Raw genomic sequence first — 18,804 nt, forward strand, 5'->3', positions numbered from 1 at the left:
CAGTGATCAACATGTGATTTGGGTTGAATGCTAAGGTTTTATGATGACATTTGCTGGAGAAGACAAGGTGTCTGGTAAATGTTAACATAAACTACATACCCCTAGTTTGACTGTGAAAGACAAGGGAATGGAAGAGAAGAGAGTAAGAATTATAGAAATGTGGGGGCTTTTCAAGTACTTGTGAGTCAGAAAGGCTGAAAAAGAGGAGGATAAGATAGATAGAAATGACCCTGGGGAGATTGTGTGTTTAGAACAATGGGAATCTAATTTTGGGCAAATTCTGTAGATGGAGTCCAAAGATGCTACCAAGTTAGACAGAATTCTTATGGTTTCAAGGTGATCAGTCTTTCTAGATCCAGGGCTGGAATATGTGAGAGGTGAAGAAGTTAAAAAACAAACAAAAAACCCGACTCTGGTTTTGTTTTAAAAAGGAAAACAGGAACTACTGTCAAAGCAAAGATAACTTACCCCTAATTTTAATGTGTCTGTGCAATTATATATGTATATGCATAGGTCGCTTTAGGAAGAACCTTTCCTCCTGATGCCACACTGTTCACATTGTTCACCTGCCTTCTTAAATTCCCTCCAAAGAGCCATCCTTTTTATATCCCCAGGGAATTTGTGACCTGGGATGAGTCCCCTGTCTCTATTTTTTCCTAAGACCTTGAAGCCTTAGCTAAATGATGTTTCCTCGGAGAGGCCTTAACTTAGTACCCCGTTTGTTTCCTTTACACGCTTACCACAGTTTGCAAATGTAGTTTTATATTTTTTGTCTCTCCTTCTCAACCATAAGCAACCTATATCCTGAGAACTTTTCTATCTATTCAACACTTTTTGTCCACCCCCCAACTCCCACATAGAGTTCCTGTTAGTAAGTGCTTAACAGACATTGAATGAATGTTTATATTAATGAGGGTCTGGCTAGGCTGCTGTAACAAAGAAATCTAAAAATATAGTGGTTTAGGGGCACCTGGGTGGTTCAGTCACTTAAGCATTCAACTCTTGATTTCAGCTCAGGTCATGATCTCAGGGTAGTGAGACCCACCCTGGGGCTCCATGCTGGGCACGGAACCTGCTTAAGATTCTCTCTCTCGGGCAGCCCAGGTGGCTCAGCGGTTTAGCACCGCCTTCAGCCCAAGGCCTGATCCTGGGCACCCGGGATTGAGTCCCACATCGGGCTCCCTGCATGGAGCCTGCTTCTCCCTCTGCCTGTGTCTCTGCCCTCCCCCCACCCCCCGTGTCTCTCATTAATAAATAAATAAAATCTTAAAAAAATATTCTCTCTCTCCCTCTCCCCCACTTCTGCTCACTCTCTCTGTAAAACAAAACAAAACAAAACAAAACAAAACAAAACACCAATAATGGCTTAAATATGGCTGAAGTTTAACTCTCTTGCATGTAAAATTTCAGAGGAAGGTAAGAGCCCAGGCGGTGGAGTGCCTTAGCACCATGAGGTCATTCACAATCTGAGTTTCTTCTACTGTGCTCCTCCAGTATTCCTTAGGTCTTGGCTGCATGGTTAAATCTTGGCCACCTCCACATTCCCATTCTGTCTGTTCGTAGGAAGAGGGATAGAATGAAAGTGGAAGGCAAGCAATTTCCTATAAAGCAAGTGACTTGAAAGCACACCTCACTTTCATTCATGTTTTGTTGTGATAAACTTAGTCATAAGGACACACTTACCAGTAGAGAAAACTAAGAAATGTGGTCTCTGGGTGGGTAGCCACGAGCTATCTAAAATAGAAGAAGGGAATGACTGGGTAGCTCAAGTGGTTGAGTCTGCCTTTGGCTCAAGGTGTGATCCCGGGGTCCAGGGATGGAGTCCGCATCAGGCTCCCTGCAGAGAGCCTGCTTCTCTCTCTCGTCTATGTCTCTGCCTCTCAAGAATAAATAAATAAATAAATAAATAAATAAATAAATAAATAAATAAATAAAATCTTAAAAAAAAAGTAGAAGAAGGAGATAATGAGAATTGGGGATTAACTAACCATTTGCCCTATTGTTGGGTAAATGCTTGTTGAAAGAATGAATATTCATTCTTATATTATCAGAGGTTGGAATAATATAGGAGCTTGGGGGCTATGTTTTAGAACTTCAGAAAACAAGGATGTGATAAAAAGAATATTAGACACTAGGATAGCATCAAATATATTCAGCGATACAACCGCTCACCTGCAAATTTGGGGCAAGGGAGAGTTAAGGATCAAGAAATTGAGCAAAGCAGGTGCAGGGCAGCTCTGGGTCTTGTGATTACACACCTAGTTTTGTTAGAATTTGGGTATAAAATCTCTCCCTTCAGCAGGCTTCCAGAAACAAGCCTTTAGCTAGCTCCCCGGTCAAGAGGAAGCTGTTTTGAGGCAAAGACATTACTTGACTACTGACCTTGTCTCTTTATCATCCTAAATTTGACACTATCAATGGCTTTGGAAGCTTAAGGCCCAAACCAGAGCCAAACCAAATAATAACTATTTCAAAGGATGTGGATAAAATTTATTTTCCACTGATATATCCTGATACGAAAATAACATTTTAATGAGTGAAGGCTGAGTATGGAGTCCTATGACAATGCTTGTACCTGCCCTCCTCTCTGAAGGGCAAAGGGCATCTCGGAAGGCTTATCATCTACTGGCCTGACCACATCAGTGCTGAGGAGAGGAAGTGGCCCAGCTGCTGCCACAGCCAGAGCTGTCGTCATGTCTGTGGCTGCAGGAGACACTGGGCTCAGTGTTAGCCTCTTTTTCCTTAAATTTCCTCAGCACAAAAAAAGCTAACCATTCCCATTTGCCCTTTTGACAAAAGATTAGAAAACCTGTTTTGGGGCTGTCTGGGTGGCTCAGCGGTTGAGTGTCTGCCTTTGGCTTAGAGGGTGATCCCCGAGTCCTGGGATCGAGTCCCGCATCGGGCTTCTTGCATGGAGCCTGCTTCTCCCTCTGCCTATGTCTTCGCCTCTCTCTTCTCTGTGTCTCTCATGAATAAATAAATAAATTCTAAAAAAAAAAAAAATCGTTTTGCCCCTCTCTCTGCCTTTTGCCTTGTCAAACTCCTTGAGCTGAGTTCATGGGTCTGTCCTCTGTGAAACCTGCTTCACAGAGAGTGAATCCCTGCTCTGCTCCCTTTGAATTTTCTACTTTTTAGAGCAGTTAGCACTTTTGGAATTGAAATTCTTCTTTGTGCCTCTTTGTAAACTTCTCCAGGATAGACATCATCTTATCAATTATTGATTCTCTCTGCCTTGTACAATACTTGGGACATGGTAGGCAGTTGATAAATTTTTGTTGAATGCATGAGTGAGGGATGGAATAATTCTTTGGGTTCTTTCTGCAGCTTCTTAGCTATACTAATATGCTTGCAATTCCCAAGGTTTAGCAACACCAAGTATGATTCCAAGTTCTTCCAAAATGTTGTGGGTTTTTATTTTAATTTCAATATTACTTGCTTACTGATGTTAAATGGAAGTTCAAAATTCTTTAATAGAGAATTAACCTTTTGTTATGGAATGAGGTGTAAAATGGTTTAAATGTAAATGTTGTTTGAATTATCATACTGACTGAAGCTCAATGAAACTAAAGTGTAACCAAGCAGTCAATCAAAAAGTGTAAATAACTGATACTTAGAGTCTTTTTTGTTTTGACAGAGGGGTGGAGGTCAGAGAAAAGTTGGTGCTTCGGCCTTAGTGGGGGTGGAAGAGGATGGGAGGTCAAAGGGTCACCCAGGTAGAAACAGAGGCTAGAAAGGGAAACTAGGGGCCACTCATTTAGTTCTTCCGTAATGTCTCCATTTTAGGGAGAAGTATGACACAGGGTGCTCATGTTTGCAATTTTGTGAGAATGGTGTTGGGAACTATAGGCACACACACACTGCTTTATAGGATTTGTTATGATTTGGGTGTTTATGCATGTGTGCACTTAAAAAAAAGTTGACTTTGTTGCAGAAGAGTTTTTCAGAAGAGTTAATTAAGGGTTATATAACCTAGATAATACTCAAAAATACCTCTGCTGGTAGTAGAACAGTTTAGATACATTGCATGATTGACTAGGTGATATTGGGGATGGGCCTGGACAGGAATGGGTAGAAGTTATGCCAAGATTTGATTTTGAGTTGGAGTCCCTGGAACGGGGATTGCCATAATCTGTTTCATGTTACCAGAGGATCTCAGAAACCTCAGATTTTACAGATAGAGCTGCTTAATTAAATAGCTCCAGGCACTTTGTAAGCTTCCAGTTAGTTCTCTCAGTATGTTTGGAAGTGGAGAGCAAATATGTGCAAACAGAGGTCCAGTGCTACACAATTGGTTTAAAATTTGCTGCTTGTGCAATGCCAAATGATCAGTTTGACCTTTTTTTTATTATTTTTATTTTTTTTAAAAGCTTTCATGAAATGGAATTGAGCTAGAGTGCTAGAGTATTAGTTTGAGAGTCAGATGTCCTAGGTTTGTTTCTGGCTCCACCCTGAATAGCTTTGTGACATGTCACAGATCTCATAGATCACTTCTCTCAGGATGGAGGTGAGATTCTTTTTTTTTTTTTTTTTTTAAGATTTTTAAAAATTTATTTATTCATTCATGAGAGACACACACACATACAGCTAGAGAGAGAGGCAGAGGGAGAAGCAGGCTCCATGCAGGGAGCCCGACATGAGACTCGATCCTTGGTCTTCAGAATCACACCTTGGGCTGAAGGTAGCACTAAACCGCTGAGCCACCCAGGCTGCCCTGGAGGTGAGATTCTATGAACCTCAGGGTTCATTTTAGACCTAAGACATTCTGTGTTAATATTCCATTACAATAAGTAGAGTGTTTGACATAGCAAACTTGTAGCAGAATTTGGACTGGAACACATTTCTTATAACCTATTTAACCTCTACTTTTGTTTTGTTTTACTTTTTAAATTGAAAGATAGCATGCACATGGTAAATGCATAAAGTACACTAATCTTAAGGGTACAGATTGCTGAGTATTTATTTATTTATTGCTGAGTATTTTTAAAGTAGGTATTAAGTTATAATTTAGTTATAACAAGATTCAGCCTTTTTAAATGTATAGTTTGATGTGTTTTGATAACTGTATTCCATCACATAACACCACCCAAATCAAGATATAGATGATTTCCATCATCCCAAAAAATTCTGTTGTGGCCCTTTGCAGTCAATCCCCTCCTACCCCAAGCTTCTTGGCAACCACTGATCTGTTTTCTATCCCTATAATTTTGCACTTTCCAAAGTGTCATGTAAATGAAATCATACTGTATATAGACTTTTACATCTGACTTTTTTCCCATAATCTTTTTAAGATTCATCACATACCCATATAATTGCGATGTAGATCAAGATATAGTACTTTTCTGGGACCCAAAATGTTCTTGCACATCCTTTTTTAGTCAATAACCTTCTCCCACTCCTCTGATTTCTACCATTGTATTAGTCTTATCTATTTTGTGTCTCAGAAAAATAGAATCATACAGTAGGTACTATATGGCTCCCCCCCCTTAATGTAATATCTGTAAGATTCCTTCATGTAATAGCTGGTAGTATGTTCTTTTAAAAAATCACTGTGTGGCATTCCACTATATGAATATATCACATTTCATTTATCCATTCTACTGATAGAATTTGGGTTGTTTCTAATATTTGGCTATTTTGAGTAAAGCTATTATGAATATTCTTTTTTAAAAATATTTTATTTATTTTAGAGAGAGAAAGCTCAAACAGGGAGAGGGGCAAAGGGAGAGGGACAAGCAGACTCCCTGATGAGCAGGTAGCCTGATGCAGGGCTCAATCCCAGGACCCTGAGGTCACAACCTAAGCTGAAGTCAGATACTTAACCAACTGAGCTACCCAGGTGCCTCTGTTATGAACATTTTTTGTTGATGTTCTCTGACAATATTTGTTTGAGAATATGCATTCATATGTCTTGGTTACATTCCTAAGAGTGGAATTGCTAGATCATAGGCAAGGTACATGCTGTCGAATGGTTTTTTTGAAGTGGTTGTACCAATTTATCCTGTCACCATTAGTATATGAGAGTTCCAGTTACCCCACAGCTTTGTCAATACTTGGTATTGCCAGTCATATTTTACCTTTCTGGACAGTTGTAGAGTTACCACTATTTTTCCCCATTTTTTTAATTGTGGTAAAATACACATACATAAAATTTATTTTCATAACCATTTTCAGTGTACAGTTCAGTCATATTAATACATTCATAATGTTGTGCAATCATCACCACCATCCATCTCTAGAATGTTTCATCTTGAAACATTCTAAAAACTGAAACTCTATACCCATTCAACAATAAATCCCTTTTCCCTTCTTTCTTCCAGCCCCTGGCAACCATCATTCTACTTTCTGTCTCTATGAAGTTGGCTCTGCTAAGTACTTCTTATAAGTGGAATCATACATTATATGTCTTTTTGTGGCTGGCTTATTTCACTTGGCATAATGTCCTTAGATTCATCCATGCTATAGCATGGTTGCAGAAATTCCTTCCTTTTTAAGGCTTAATAATATTCACTATATATTGTTTAAGGCTAATTAATATTTATATCCTGCTTATCCACTCATTCAATAGCAGACACTTGGGTTCCTTCCATGTTTTAGTTATTATGAATAGTGTTGGTATGAACATGGGTTTATAACTATCTTTTTGAGACCCTACTTTCACCTCTTTTGGATATATGCTCAGAAATGGATTTGCTGGATCCACTCTTATTACCATAATAGATCATTGTATTTTAAATTTTTTGAGGAACTACCATACCGTTTTCCACGAGGGCTGTACCATTTTATATTCCTACCAGTAGCACACAAAGGTTCCAATTTCTCCATATCCTGCCAACATTTGTTATTTTCTGTTTTTTTTTTTAATAGTAGCTATCCTAATGGGTATAAAATGGTATCCCATAGTAGTTTTGATTTGCATTTCCCTGATGATTAGTAATATTGAGCATCTTTTCATGTGTTTATTGGCCATTTGAAATCTTTTTTGGAGAAATATCTATTCAAGTCCTTTGTCCATTTTTAAATTGGGGTATTTGTTTTTTTTTTGTTGAATGTTAGGAGTTCTCTGTTCTGGATATTAGTAAATAATACTTTTAAATAGAGTGAAATTGCACGTGCAACCCCAATAGTACAATTCAGAGGTGTGGAGTAATGAGTAATGAGTAATGAGTAAGACAACAAACAGGGTTAAGCAGTGGTAGAGACACCTTTTTTTTTTTTTTTAAAGATTTTATTTATTTATTCATGAGAGAGAGGGGGGCAGAGACAGAGAAGAAGCAGGCTCCATGCAGGGACCCTGATGTTGGACTCGATCCCGGGAACACGCCCTGGGCTGAAGGCAGGTGCTAAACCGTTGAGCCACCCAGGGATCCCAGAGACACCTTTTGTTAGCAAGAAGACTCAAGTTAAAAAAAATTTATTGTATCTGTATCACTAAGAAATAGTGGTGGTGGTGATGGGGAACCTTTCCTTCCTGATTCAATCACCCCACCTCCCCTTTAATATTTATTTAATTCCAGTTTCCCCTGTAAGGTAATATCTAGGGTGTTGGTTGGTGAGGACCCCTGTACTTTGACCTTATCAAAAGAAATAGATGAGTTTTTTCCTCTTCATTTGAGATGGCCTTTGGAAGTCACTATCAAACCTCCACTGAAATCAGGGTGATAAATGTTCAAGAACAGCAGGGTAGTTGCAGAAAATCCATGAATGGTGTGTGGGTCTGTATGCGTGTCTGGAGCAAAAATATACTTCATATCTTCAAAGATAGCAGTTTCCAGGAAACACAGTGAGGCCAAGAGGTTCGTTTAGGATTCCACTGTTATTCTTGATGTTGATAGCACCAGGCAGGTTTGAGTTGGTGGGCTATGGGTGGGCCTTGCAATGTGGTTGTTCATCTGATAACATGCCTGTGAAAGTACAGCTCAAACTGTCAGGGTTTTTTGTACTCTATACCTAATGTAGACTGTATAATGGAGTTTTATGTGTACCTAAGAATCAGTATGCATTTTAGAGTATTTCTGGCCGCTCTACAAATACATGAATCAGATTAAAGAATAGTCAGTCAGACTTGTATTAAATATATATTCCCATAATGGTAATTATCTTTTTTTCTTGGCTTGACATTATTATAGCAAGCTAAAATAATAGGAGATAAGTAGCTATTATAAATGAACCATTAAAAGCAACAGTGAGCCAAAGTTATCATTGATCTCTCCCTGTCTCTTACTTTATAAAAACTAATGTAGTGAATTGCCTTGGACTTACCTACTTTAATAATAAATCTGTTGTGTCAGGGCAGGGACCTGATGTTTTCTTTTACTCGTAATTTATAGTCTATTGATTTAATCCTCTGAATATCTCACCCAATTTTATAGCATAAAACCATTTCTTAATTGAAAGACAAAGGAAGCTTGGATGAGACCACATGGCAGAATGTTTTTATTGAAGATTTCTACTTGATCAATAAATAGCCAAATAAATATGAACTTACTTTTCAGTGACAGTTTCAAGTTGAAAAGACAAAAAAAAGACAAAAAAAAAAAAAAAAAAAAGAGACGCTTTGATTCATCATCTATGTGGGTAATCAATTTATAGATATATTTAGAAATTTAGATTTTTTTCCATGGGCAGGAGAGAGAGAGGCTTCTGGAAACATTTTAAGGAGAATACTAGCTTCTTTTTTTAGTGAGTCATAAACAAGAACGTAGAAAATGAACTCAAGTAGCAGACAGTTTAATGAGACTACATAAAACATTGATGTTGTACTGCTAAAGTTCTTTCCTCAACTTGTGGAAAAGAAAGCCAGCACTTTATGCTCCTCCAGCCAAAGACTGGCACCTTTCCACTTGGCTGTATATGCCAGGATGCCAGGTGCCACACCACCACTTGCCCGGCCACTTGAATAGAACTAACTGCCGACTTCCTCTTACTGCCAGTTTTAGATTTCTGGCAATGAGGATTACATAGCCCTGCCCTAGCCCTGTCCATCTGCACAGATCTTGAGCTTAGTGTCCTGCTCCTGAGCTTTCTTCCCCACTTGTCTCAAGCAAAAGTGTAATGAATACCATCAAATATCACTGAGAAAAGGCTAAGAAATAGCAAATTCAATAGAGATGAAACAGGATTCATTTGACAGAAGGCTTTTCTCTATTTTTGTCTACTTGCCTACTTATTTATTTGTTTAATTTTCTTTCGATGTCATAGATCTTACCCAGGTAAGCTAAGAAAAAAAAAAAAAAGACCATGCATCATTGTCCTGTCACAAGCATAACTCAGCTTGGAAGGAAGCAATTTGAGGATGGCTATCCTATTTCCATGCTTTATTTTTTCTTCACCTAATGCAGATAGCTATAGAGAATATGGAAGAGTACCTTAACACTCACCCTTTGAAGAGAAAGCAGTGATTTTTTATGGAGCTTGTAATTCATGCCATCAATTTCATCTGTGGTAGGTCCATGTCAAAATCAGAGTAATTAAATGGAATGGCAGTCCTGTTAAATGTGTTCATGCCATTGCATTGGCAATAAAGCATGTGCAAATTTACAATTAGGGCCTGTCTTTCTCCTTAGCCATAGAGAATTGTGACAAACATTAAGTTGCACAGGCATAGGAATCCAAATGGGTATTCCTCAAAATAAAAACACCAGGTGGATAGTCTCAGGATTATAATATCTTCTTATGCAATTACTCTTTTTCACTGCATATTTTTTGACTGAATAATAATTACTTTTGCACTGAGAAAAGGCAGGATCAGCTAGTTTCACCTTGTTTTATTACAGTCTCCCTTTTTAAAATTTGTAAAGCAGCATAGAGCCATAACTGTTTATTCAGGTAAAAGTATATTTGTTCCAGTTCTTAGCTTTCAAATAGTGACAGACTGTTTCAAATACAGCATACTGAGCTTTTTAATACAGTCACTTTGGTGCTGCAAAACACACCATTAAGATGCATATGGATGGTGTGGTTAATTTCCTAGCCTATCACTAGGAATCATCAATATAACAGAGATAAAGGAGTTCTGAAACCTAGCCCAAGCAGTGAATTGACAGCCATCTTTAACCACCATGACCTAAGAATGACCCTGAGCTCCGCTGGGTGCAGGAGTTAGATACGTTGCAGAGCACAGGAATCAGATATCTAACAGGCCTATAGGCCCCCACTGTGTGGCAACTGCAGAATCACTTGCAAGGTCTGATATACAGATATGTGACAGCAGTGATGCCAACTTTAGGCTCTTTCTCCGAAATAGAATTATGCATATTTAATGTTTACTACAGTTGCTCCTGCTTTGTAGACTTAAGATTCATAAAAGAACAATTATCAAGTTTTTATATTATTTAGAATATTCTAATTTGACCACAAATTTGTGTCTGCAAATATTGGTACTGTGTGTATACACATTTTATGCATACACTCATCCAGAATTAATTTTATAGCAATGGAACAATATATTCTACAGTGCTTAAAATAACCCATGGCATTTTATGATAAAATGTACGGTTTGTTTTGTTTTTGGTAGCTCTTTATCCCTAAGTCTTACATCTTAAATTTCTCACTTACATCTTTAGAACTTGGTCAGTAATGATAGGTTTGGGGAAACACATACTGAGCTGCAGAGTATGGATTTAGGCTCAAATGCCATGCTACCTTGTTACAGGAATGCTACTTGGAAGAGCTATGGTAATAAAGCAGAGCTTTTTTTTTTTTTTTTAAAGATTTATTTATTTATTTATTCATGATAGACAGAGAGAGAGAGGCAGAAACACAGGCAGAGGGAGAAGCAGGCTCCATGCAGGGAGCCCAACGCGGGACTCGATCCCGGGACTCGATCCCAGGACTCCAGGATCCAGGATCCAGCCCTGGGCCAAAGGCAGGCGCCAAACCGCTGAGCCACCCAGGGATCCCTCTAAAGCAGAGTTGTTAATGAGGGGATAGACATTTGGAGGAGCTAAGGAATAGGAATGCAGATTACCTCATTAGTTTTCAGTGACTGCAGTGGAGTTTCTCTTTCATAACACTTTTACTAGGAACTAGGATTATCATGAATGAAAAGTACATACACTCACCTTAAAAAAAAGATGTAAATTAAATTATTTGTGTTAGTAGCGTATGCATAATGACTAAAATGTTTACCTATCCATCAGGGAAAATGCAGCTGGGATGATATCTATACAATTTCTTCCAACTGTAAAATGTATTTTAAAAATTATTCACAAATAATAAATAATCATAATAATCTGCTATTCCTCTGAACTTTCGCTGATTTTCAGGTTTTTTTTTTTTTTTTAATGATAGTCACAGAGAGAGAGAGAGAGGCAGAGACACAGGCAGAGGGAGAAGCAGGCTCCATGCACCGGGAGCCCAACGTGGGACTAGATCCCGGGTCTCCAGGATCATGCCCTGGGCCAAAGGCAGGCGCCAAACCGCTGCGCCACCCAGGGATCCCTGATTTTCAGTTTTTCAAAGACCACTGTAGCTTTGGAATTTCCCAGAGTCACTTTGGAAGTTCCACAGGCAGCACCACAGGAGCTGCACTGTCAGGTCTTTGTGGGTTCTATGACCCCGAGGCAGTGCCAAACACTGCATAGAGCTGGAGCTCCCACCCTGACTCCACTGCATGAGGGTAGGGTGGGAAGGGAAGCCCTATGCCCCCTAATTGCAATGCTGAAAAATAGTAGAGATTTTGAATCAAGTCTTCACAATACCAAATTTTAGTTGAATCACCTCCCCTCCAGGATCATCACAAAATGCCAAATTCAACTGCTACATTTACTCCCAAGCCCATGCTTTTCCCAGGATGGCATTTCATGGTTGTTATTATTCCTTGCTGTGCTTTTAATGAAAGAAACAGGTAGTGATATGCATACTCTAATTGCTAATGCTTTCTAATAATATTGTAGTCTGGGTTTCTGTATTAGTTTTGTGAAAAGTGTGGAGGGATCTATGGCTCAGGGAAGAGTATTACTTCCCTGGTTCTGTGACAAATGAGGATTTTAATCTGATTCATAACCTTTTACAAACAGCTCCATCTTGACCAGAGCACTGTATTTGGTGACCTATTCAATTTATTAATGTTACACATTGGGCCTAAGTGCCTACAATGGGAAAATGACAACAAGTAAGTACTGGTGACCTCATTAACTTGGCTAATACCGCTGAATGGATGGCTTTGCATTATGGGAGTTTGCCCCATGGAAACCCTTCTACCTGAGGACAGAGATAGTAAGATACAATCTTGCTGTTGGCTGCTGCAGAAATTTATATGTTTCAGCCACTCTGCTCATTTGCATATACCCCAGTGCTTTTTATTTTGTAATACTATCTTTTGTGCCCAGATGACACCTCTCTCTACATAGGATTCATCTTTCGTTTGACTTGTTTATCATCACACATCTGTAATGTTTTAGGAAGTAGAATGTTTCATGGTTCAGTTTCAGGAAACAGAGACCATTCTAGCTCTTTTAAGAAGAGATTTAAATATGGAGAATTTTGTCCTTATACAGTCGAAGTTTTGAGCTCAATGTTGGGCCTACAGAAATGACTCACAGAGCTGTACCGCTGAACTAGCCTGAAATTTTATTTTATTTTATTTTATTTTATTTTATTTTATTTTATTTTATTTTTATTTTATTTTTATTTTATTTTATTTTATTTTTTAGAGAGAGACACAGAAATAGTGAAGGAGATAGCAAGAGAGAGCATGAAACAGGGAGAAGAGGGAGAAGCCAGCTCCCCACTGAGCAGGGAGCCTGACACAGGGCTTGATCCCAGGACCCTGAGATCATGACCTGAGCCAAAGGCAAGCACTTAACTGACTGAGCTACCCAGAAGTCCCTAGCCTGAAATTTTAACTGCTGTTTGATTAGGAAGTTAAAGAATCAGGATGCTGCTATGGAACTGTGGAATTCAAAAGCTCACCACAATAACCTCACAAGACTAGTGACTGGGTGCTGGAACTTGACTGCAGAAAAGTCCAGTATCTCCCCTCCTTAGCCCTACTTGCCAGCCCCAGGAGAAAGAACAGCACAATGATTGCTTCTATCTCCTTTCCACCTTCCAGATCTCATGTGATTATATCTACTTGGTGGGTCCTGATTCCAGAACTCTTGCTGCAAGGGAAGGTAAGGAAATATGTTTTTTTTAGGGGCGCCTGGGTGGCTCAGACATTAAGCAAGCCATCCTGAAATTTCTGCCTGGTTTTCAGTTTTCCAGGCCACAGATCCATTTGATAATCTGTAAGCATCCCCTCCCCTGCCCGCCCCCCCACCCTCGCCCCGGTCTAGAATAGAACTGAGATGGAGAGAACTATGATGGAATACATTCTGCAGTTCTCAAGAATGATTCAAGACTCTGGGTATACTATTTGTCTGCATTTCTGTTTTTAATTTGAAATTGTTTTTGCAATAATGTAACAATTAAAAAGAAAAAAAACCCTCAAGCACACAGAAATGTAGACAGATGGTATAATGAACCCCCATCTATTCACCACCCAAATTAAATTGCTATATAGATTTTGTCATTTTCTTCATCAATCATCTTTTTCCTCCTTTGCTGAAATATTCTAAAGCATATCTCAGATATGCCATTTTATCCCTACATTTCTCAGTATGAAATTAAAAAAAAATAGCCTTTATTTACTACAACTGGGAATGATTCAGCTAAAAATCAAAATATTCTGGGGCATCAGGAGCTTAAAATCCTTTCTCCTAAAACCATAGATGCCAAATACACCTCTGACTCAGTACGAAGCCTACTGAGTATTCACAATACTAAAAAGATTGCAGCATTCCAGGCAATATGAAAGGAATTAAAAAGATAGGTGTGTTCTATGCCTACATGGACAGAAATTTGGCTCATTTCCTATTGAAGCAGTTCAGACATTTGAAAGGTACCATAGCTGCCAGGTGGGTGGATCTGATCATCTTTAACAGTGGTCCTTTTATTAAGGACTTAAGATTTTCTTCTTTGAGATTTCTTTTTTTTCTTTTTTAGATTTTTATTTATTTATTCATGAGAGAGACACAGAGAGAGGCAGAGACACAGGCAGAGGCAGAGGGAGAAGCAGGCTCCATGCAGGGAGCCCAATGTGGGACTTGATCCTGGATCTCCAGGATCACGCCCTGGGCTGAAGGCAGACGCTTAACCACTGAGCCACCCAGGCGTCCCTTCTTTGAGATTTCAACATGATTGAAATTGATATCTCTGGAAAACTACTTATAAAATGAGTGTGAAGCTCAAAGTTTATTTTAATGTTACTAATACTATCTTGGGCTTCAATATAAGCACCCCAATCTGGTTAGCTTGAGATATTTTCTTACATACAGTTTGATATGCAGGGATAACTGTATTCTAAAAGAAACTTGTGGTTAGAATTTTCACATTAAAAAATTCAATTGGGATTGTTGTCAGAGAGATTATAAATCAAAGTTTAGATATGTGGTTTAGCAGTTTCTCTTTAATTTTTTATTTATTTATTTATGATAGTCACACACACAGAGAGAGAGGCAGAGACACAGGCAGAGGGAGAAGCAGGCTCCATGCACCGGGAGCCCGACGTGGGACTCGATCCCAGGTCTCCAGGATCACACCCTGAGCCAAAGGCAGGCGCTAAACTGCTGCGCCACCCAGGGATCCTGCAGTTTCTCTTTAAATAAAATATCTGGTGTAGTTTCTACAAAGTTTCCAGTGAACCTTGTTCTCTGAACCCACAATTCAGAAGGTCTCCTGAGCCCTTGATCTCTGGCAGCATTGCCATTGCTGTTGATCTAGGTGAAACAAGGCAGGGGCAGAAAGAGCAGCTGGAAATAGCTATTGATTTATTTATTTGATATATATTCATGGAGTTTCTGTTATGTGCTGGGCACTGTGCTAAGTACTGTGGGTAAATTAAAGAAGAAATGACAAGGACCTTGGTTACAAGATGCTTATAGTCTACTGAAGGTAAGACCTTTACACAAAGTAGAACATGAAAAAAAAACAAACAACAAAGTAGAACATGAAGTATAGAATAAATATGGGAATTCTAAAGAGGAAAAAATTTGTTCCTTTTAGATTCTGGGATCTGAGACAGCTGCATGGAGAGATGGTAGATGAAATGAGCTGGAGAGTATATTTCGAATTTGGACATGGTCAGGAAAGAAAAGAAAGTTTCCTCAGACTGTTCCAAAACACTGTATTTTTTACAGAAGAGCCTCAGAAGCTGCTGCCCTCAGGTGTGCAGACAAGTGATATTGCTGTTTTTCAGTACATGTCTTATGTGTTACTTATGTATTGTGTATAAGTTATATATTACTAATTATGAAAGGGACAAAAGAAATTACTTGTCAAATATTCTATTTTTTAAAAATATTTTATTTATTTATTCATGAGAGAGAGAGAGAGAGAGAGAGGCAGAGACACAGGCAGAGGGAGAAGCAGGAAGCAGGCTCCATGCAAGGAGCCTGATGTGGGACTTGATCCTGGGTCTCCAGGATCACACCCTGGGCTGCAGGCGGCACTAAACTGCTGCGCCACTGAGGCTGCCCCCCCCCCCTTTTTTTTTAAAGATTTACTTGTCAAATATTCTAATGCTATACCTTATCAGTGTTCTGTGAATCTCTTGTAGCTTTGCTTCTGTAACCCCTCTAGGATTTGGGGATGAATAGGGAGCAAGCTGTTGCTTCCATCAGTCTTTAATGTGAAATAACTTTAATTCATAAACTTTCCAACCTACCCCCATATGTAAAATGCACAAAGGTATAAATAAAAGGAGATAAAATATAATAAATAGCAATAATTGTGTTCTGTTTTACCTCCTTAAGTCTTTCTTTAGTCTGTCTTTCCACATGTTCACCATCCAATTCCAGGTTGGTAGTTCTCACTTAGTATTCCCTGCCTTTAGCTCCGTTCTCTTCCATTCCAGTCTATCCTGCAGAGTGAAATTTCCACAGCTCCAATATTTCTTCTTGCTTAGGAATCCTTCAATGACACTGCATTGCTTCTAGTATAAAATTTGAATTCCAGTTTATCAAGCAAGGTCTTCCACAATCATTTGATCAGGATTGAGGTGTTTGATCCAAGAGTATTGAAGTACAATATAAGCAATTGATAAATATAGTTGAATGTTATGTTATAGGGTAAAACAATAATTGGTATAACATGATAATACATTTACTCTTGACTATATCTTGTTTGGTATTTTTTTTAAAGATTTTATTCATGAGATACACAGAGAGAGAGAGAGAGAGAGAAAGAGAGAGAGAGGCAGGGACACAGGCAGAGGGAGAAGCAGGCTCCATGCAAGGAGCCCGATGTGGGATTCAATCCAGGGACTCCAGGATCACACCCTGCACTGCAGGCAGGCACCAAACCGCTGAGCCACCCAGGGATCCCCTTGTTTGGTATTTTTCTTATCCTATTTCTTACATGAGCCATTTAGCTGAACCTTACTTTATGGAATAGATTCTTTATTCTATGAAATTAATTTCTGAATTTTAAGAAATTTTAAGAAATTTCCACACTAAATTCCTTTACAGAATTAGAACTTGATCCTTCCATAATGTCTCTTGATCTTAAAATTTAAAAAAATTTAAATTTTCGGGATGCCTCAGTGGCTCAGTGGTTGAGTGTCTGACTTTGGCTCAGGTAGTGATCCCAGAGTCCTGGGATCAAGTTCCACATTGGGCTCCCCATGGGGAGCCTGCTTCTCCTTCTGCCTATGTCTCTGCCTCTCTCTGTATGTCTCTCATAAATGAATAAATGAAATCCTTTAAAAGCAATTAAACTTTCAAACATCTTATGTTGAAAGGAAATTAAGTCAATCTTTAATATATAAATTTATGTGTATTTATTTTTTATATTTTTTAAATTTATTTTTTATTGGTGTTCAATTTACCAACATACAGAATAACCCCCAGTGCCCGTCACCCATTCACTTCCACCCCCCGCCCTCCTCCCCTTCTGCCACCCCTAGTTCGTTTCCCAGAGGTAGCAGTCTTTACGTTCTGTCTCCCTTTCTGATATTTCCCACACATTTCTTCTCCCTTCCCTTATATTCCCTTTCACTATTATTTATATTCTCCAAATGAGTGAGAACATATAATGTTTGTCCTTCTCCGATTGACTTACTTCACTCAGCAATTTATGTGTATTTAATATACATTATATAATTATGTTATATATGTTACACATAAGTTATATAATTATAAATATATAGCTTATATACAATATATATTTAATACACAAATTTACAGCAGTTAGGCTTTTTACTAGTCTTTTTTTTTTTTTTTTTAATTCATGAGAGACAGAGAGAGGCAGAGACATAGGCAGAGGCAGAAGCAGGCTCCCTGTGGGGAGCCTGATGCAGAACTCAATCCCAGGATCCTGGAATCATGACCTGAGCCAAAGGCAGACACTCAACCACTGAGCTAACCAGGTGGTTACTAGTCTTAGGACAATGAAATAAAGGTCATTTTACTAATCTTAAGACAATGAAATAAAGGTCATTTTAGAAAGATGCCAATGACTTGATTGAATATAATGCAATGCATCAGTTTCCAAATCTCAATAACCTACAGCAAGGTGGTGTGTGATTTTCATATTCTGTTTCTTGGTACCTTTAAAAATTGCTGACATTTGGAAACACAAGTTGATCTGGACAAAAGAAGGAGTAAGTTACAGAAAAAAAGCCAGGGCAATGATTTTTTTTTAAACATTTTATTTATTTATTCATGAGAGACATGGAAAGAGAGAAGCAAAGATGCAGGCAGAGGGAGAAGCAGGCTCTATGCGGGAAGCCTGACGTGGGACTCAATCCCAGGACCCCAGGATCACGCCCTGGGCCAAAGGCAGGTGCTAAACTGCTGAGCCCCCCAGGGATCCCCAGGGCAATGATTTAAAATCAACAATGACTTTAAAAATGGAACAGTGGATGGGCACATAGGTGGACCAGTTAGTTGAGTGTCTTACTCTTGGTTTCAGCTCAGATTGTGATCTCGAGGTCATGAGATTGAGCCCCACACCAGGCTCTGCACTTGGAGTGGAGTCTACTTGGGATTCTTTCTCCCTCTCCTTCTGTCCCTTCCCACCACTTTCTTTCTCAAAAATAAACAAATCTTTAAAAAAAAAAAAATGGGCCAGTGCATTTACTGACACTTAAAGGGAAATCATATGATAAGAAAGTAACATCAAAAAGATGTTACTAGGGGATCCCTGGGTGGCTCAGCGGTTTGGCGCCTGCCTTTGGCCCAGGGCGTGATCCTGGAGTCCTGGGATCGAGTCCCACGTCAGGCTCCCAGCATGGAGCCTGCTTCTCCCTCCTCCTGTGTGTCTGCCTCTCTCTCTCTCTCTATCATAAATAAATAAATAAATCTTAAAAAAAAAAAAAAAGATGTTACTAAAGCATAGGTTAAGGTGTCTTGAACTTTTATTTTATTTATTTTTATTTTTTATTTTTTATTTCTTTTTTGTCTTGAACTCTTAAACAGTCTGCTGGGGTGATGCTTTTTATTCATTTGTTCATTCATTCATTAATTCATTCAAATGCTTATTCAATGTTCATTCAAAAATATGAAGCATGCTAAGCAGGCCCTGGCAATGTGATGGCAAAGGAGCCAAAGTTCTGACTTCCTTAGAATTTTCAATCTGGTGTGAAGATATAGGGAATGGTTGGGTGGAAACAGACAGTAAGTAAGTACATAATAAATAAGAAAGTTAACCTTGGGGGCATTTAGGTGGCTCAGTTGTTTGAGCTTCTGATTCTTGATTTCAGCTCAGGTCTTGATGTCAAGATGATGGGATCAAGGCACAGGTTGGACTCTGTGCTCAGCATGA

The 18,804-nt window shown here is 38.8% G+C and overlaps 1 long non-coding RNA gene across 8 annotated transcripts in view; it reads left to right on the plus strand.

The window, feature by feature from the left end:
• The window catches only part of LOC144288703 (uncharacterized), an 81,117-nt gene that overhangs the window by 7,036 nt on the left and 55,277 nt on the right, over positions 1 to 18,804 (plus strand). For all 8 annotated transcript variants that reach the window (XR_013356668.1, XR_013356669.1, XR_013356667.1 and 5 more), the window contains exons 3-4: positions 13,055 to 13,115; positions 15,046 to 15,206. This is a non-coding gene — a long non-coding RNA (uncharacterized LOC144288703). The remainder of the gene's footprint in view (positions 1 to 13,054; positions 13,116 to 15,045; positions 15,207 to 18,804) is intronic.

The sequence above is a fragment of the Canis aureus genome, chromosome 18, assembly GCF_053574225.1.
Source record: "Canis aureus isolate CA01 chromosome 18, VMU_Caureus_v.1.0, whole genome shotgun sequence".
NCBI lineage: Eukaryota > Metazoa > Chordata > Mammalia > Carnivora > Canidae > Canis > Canis aureus.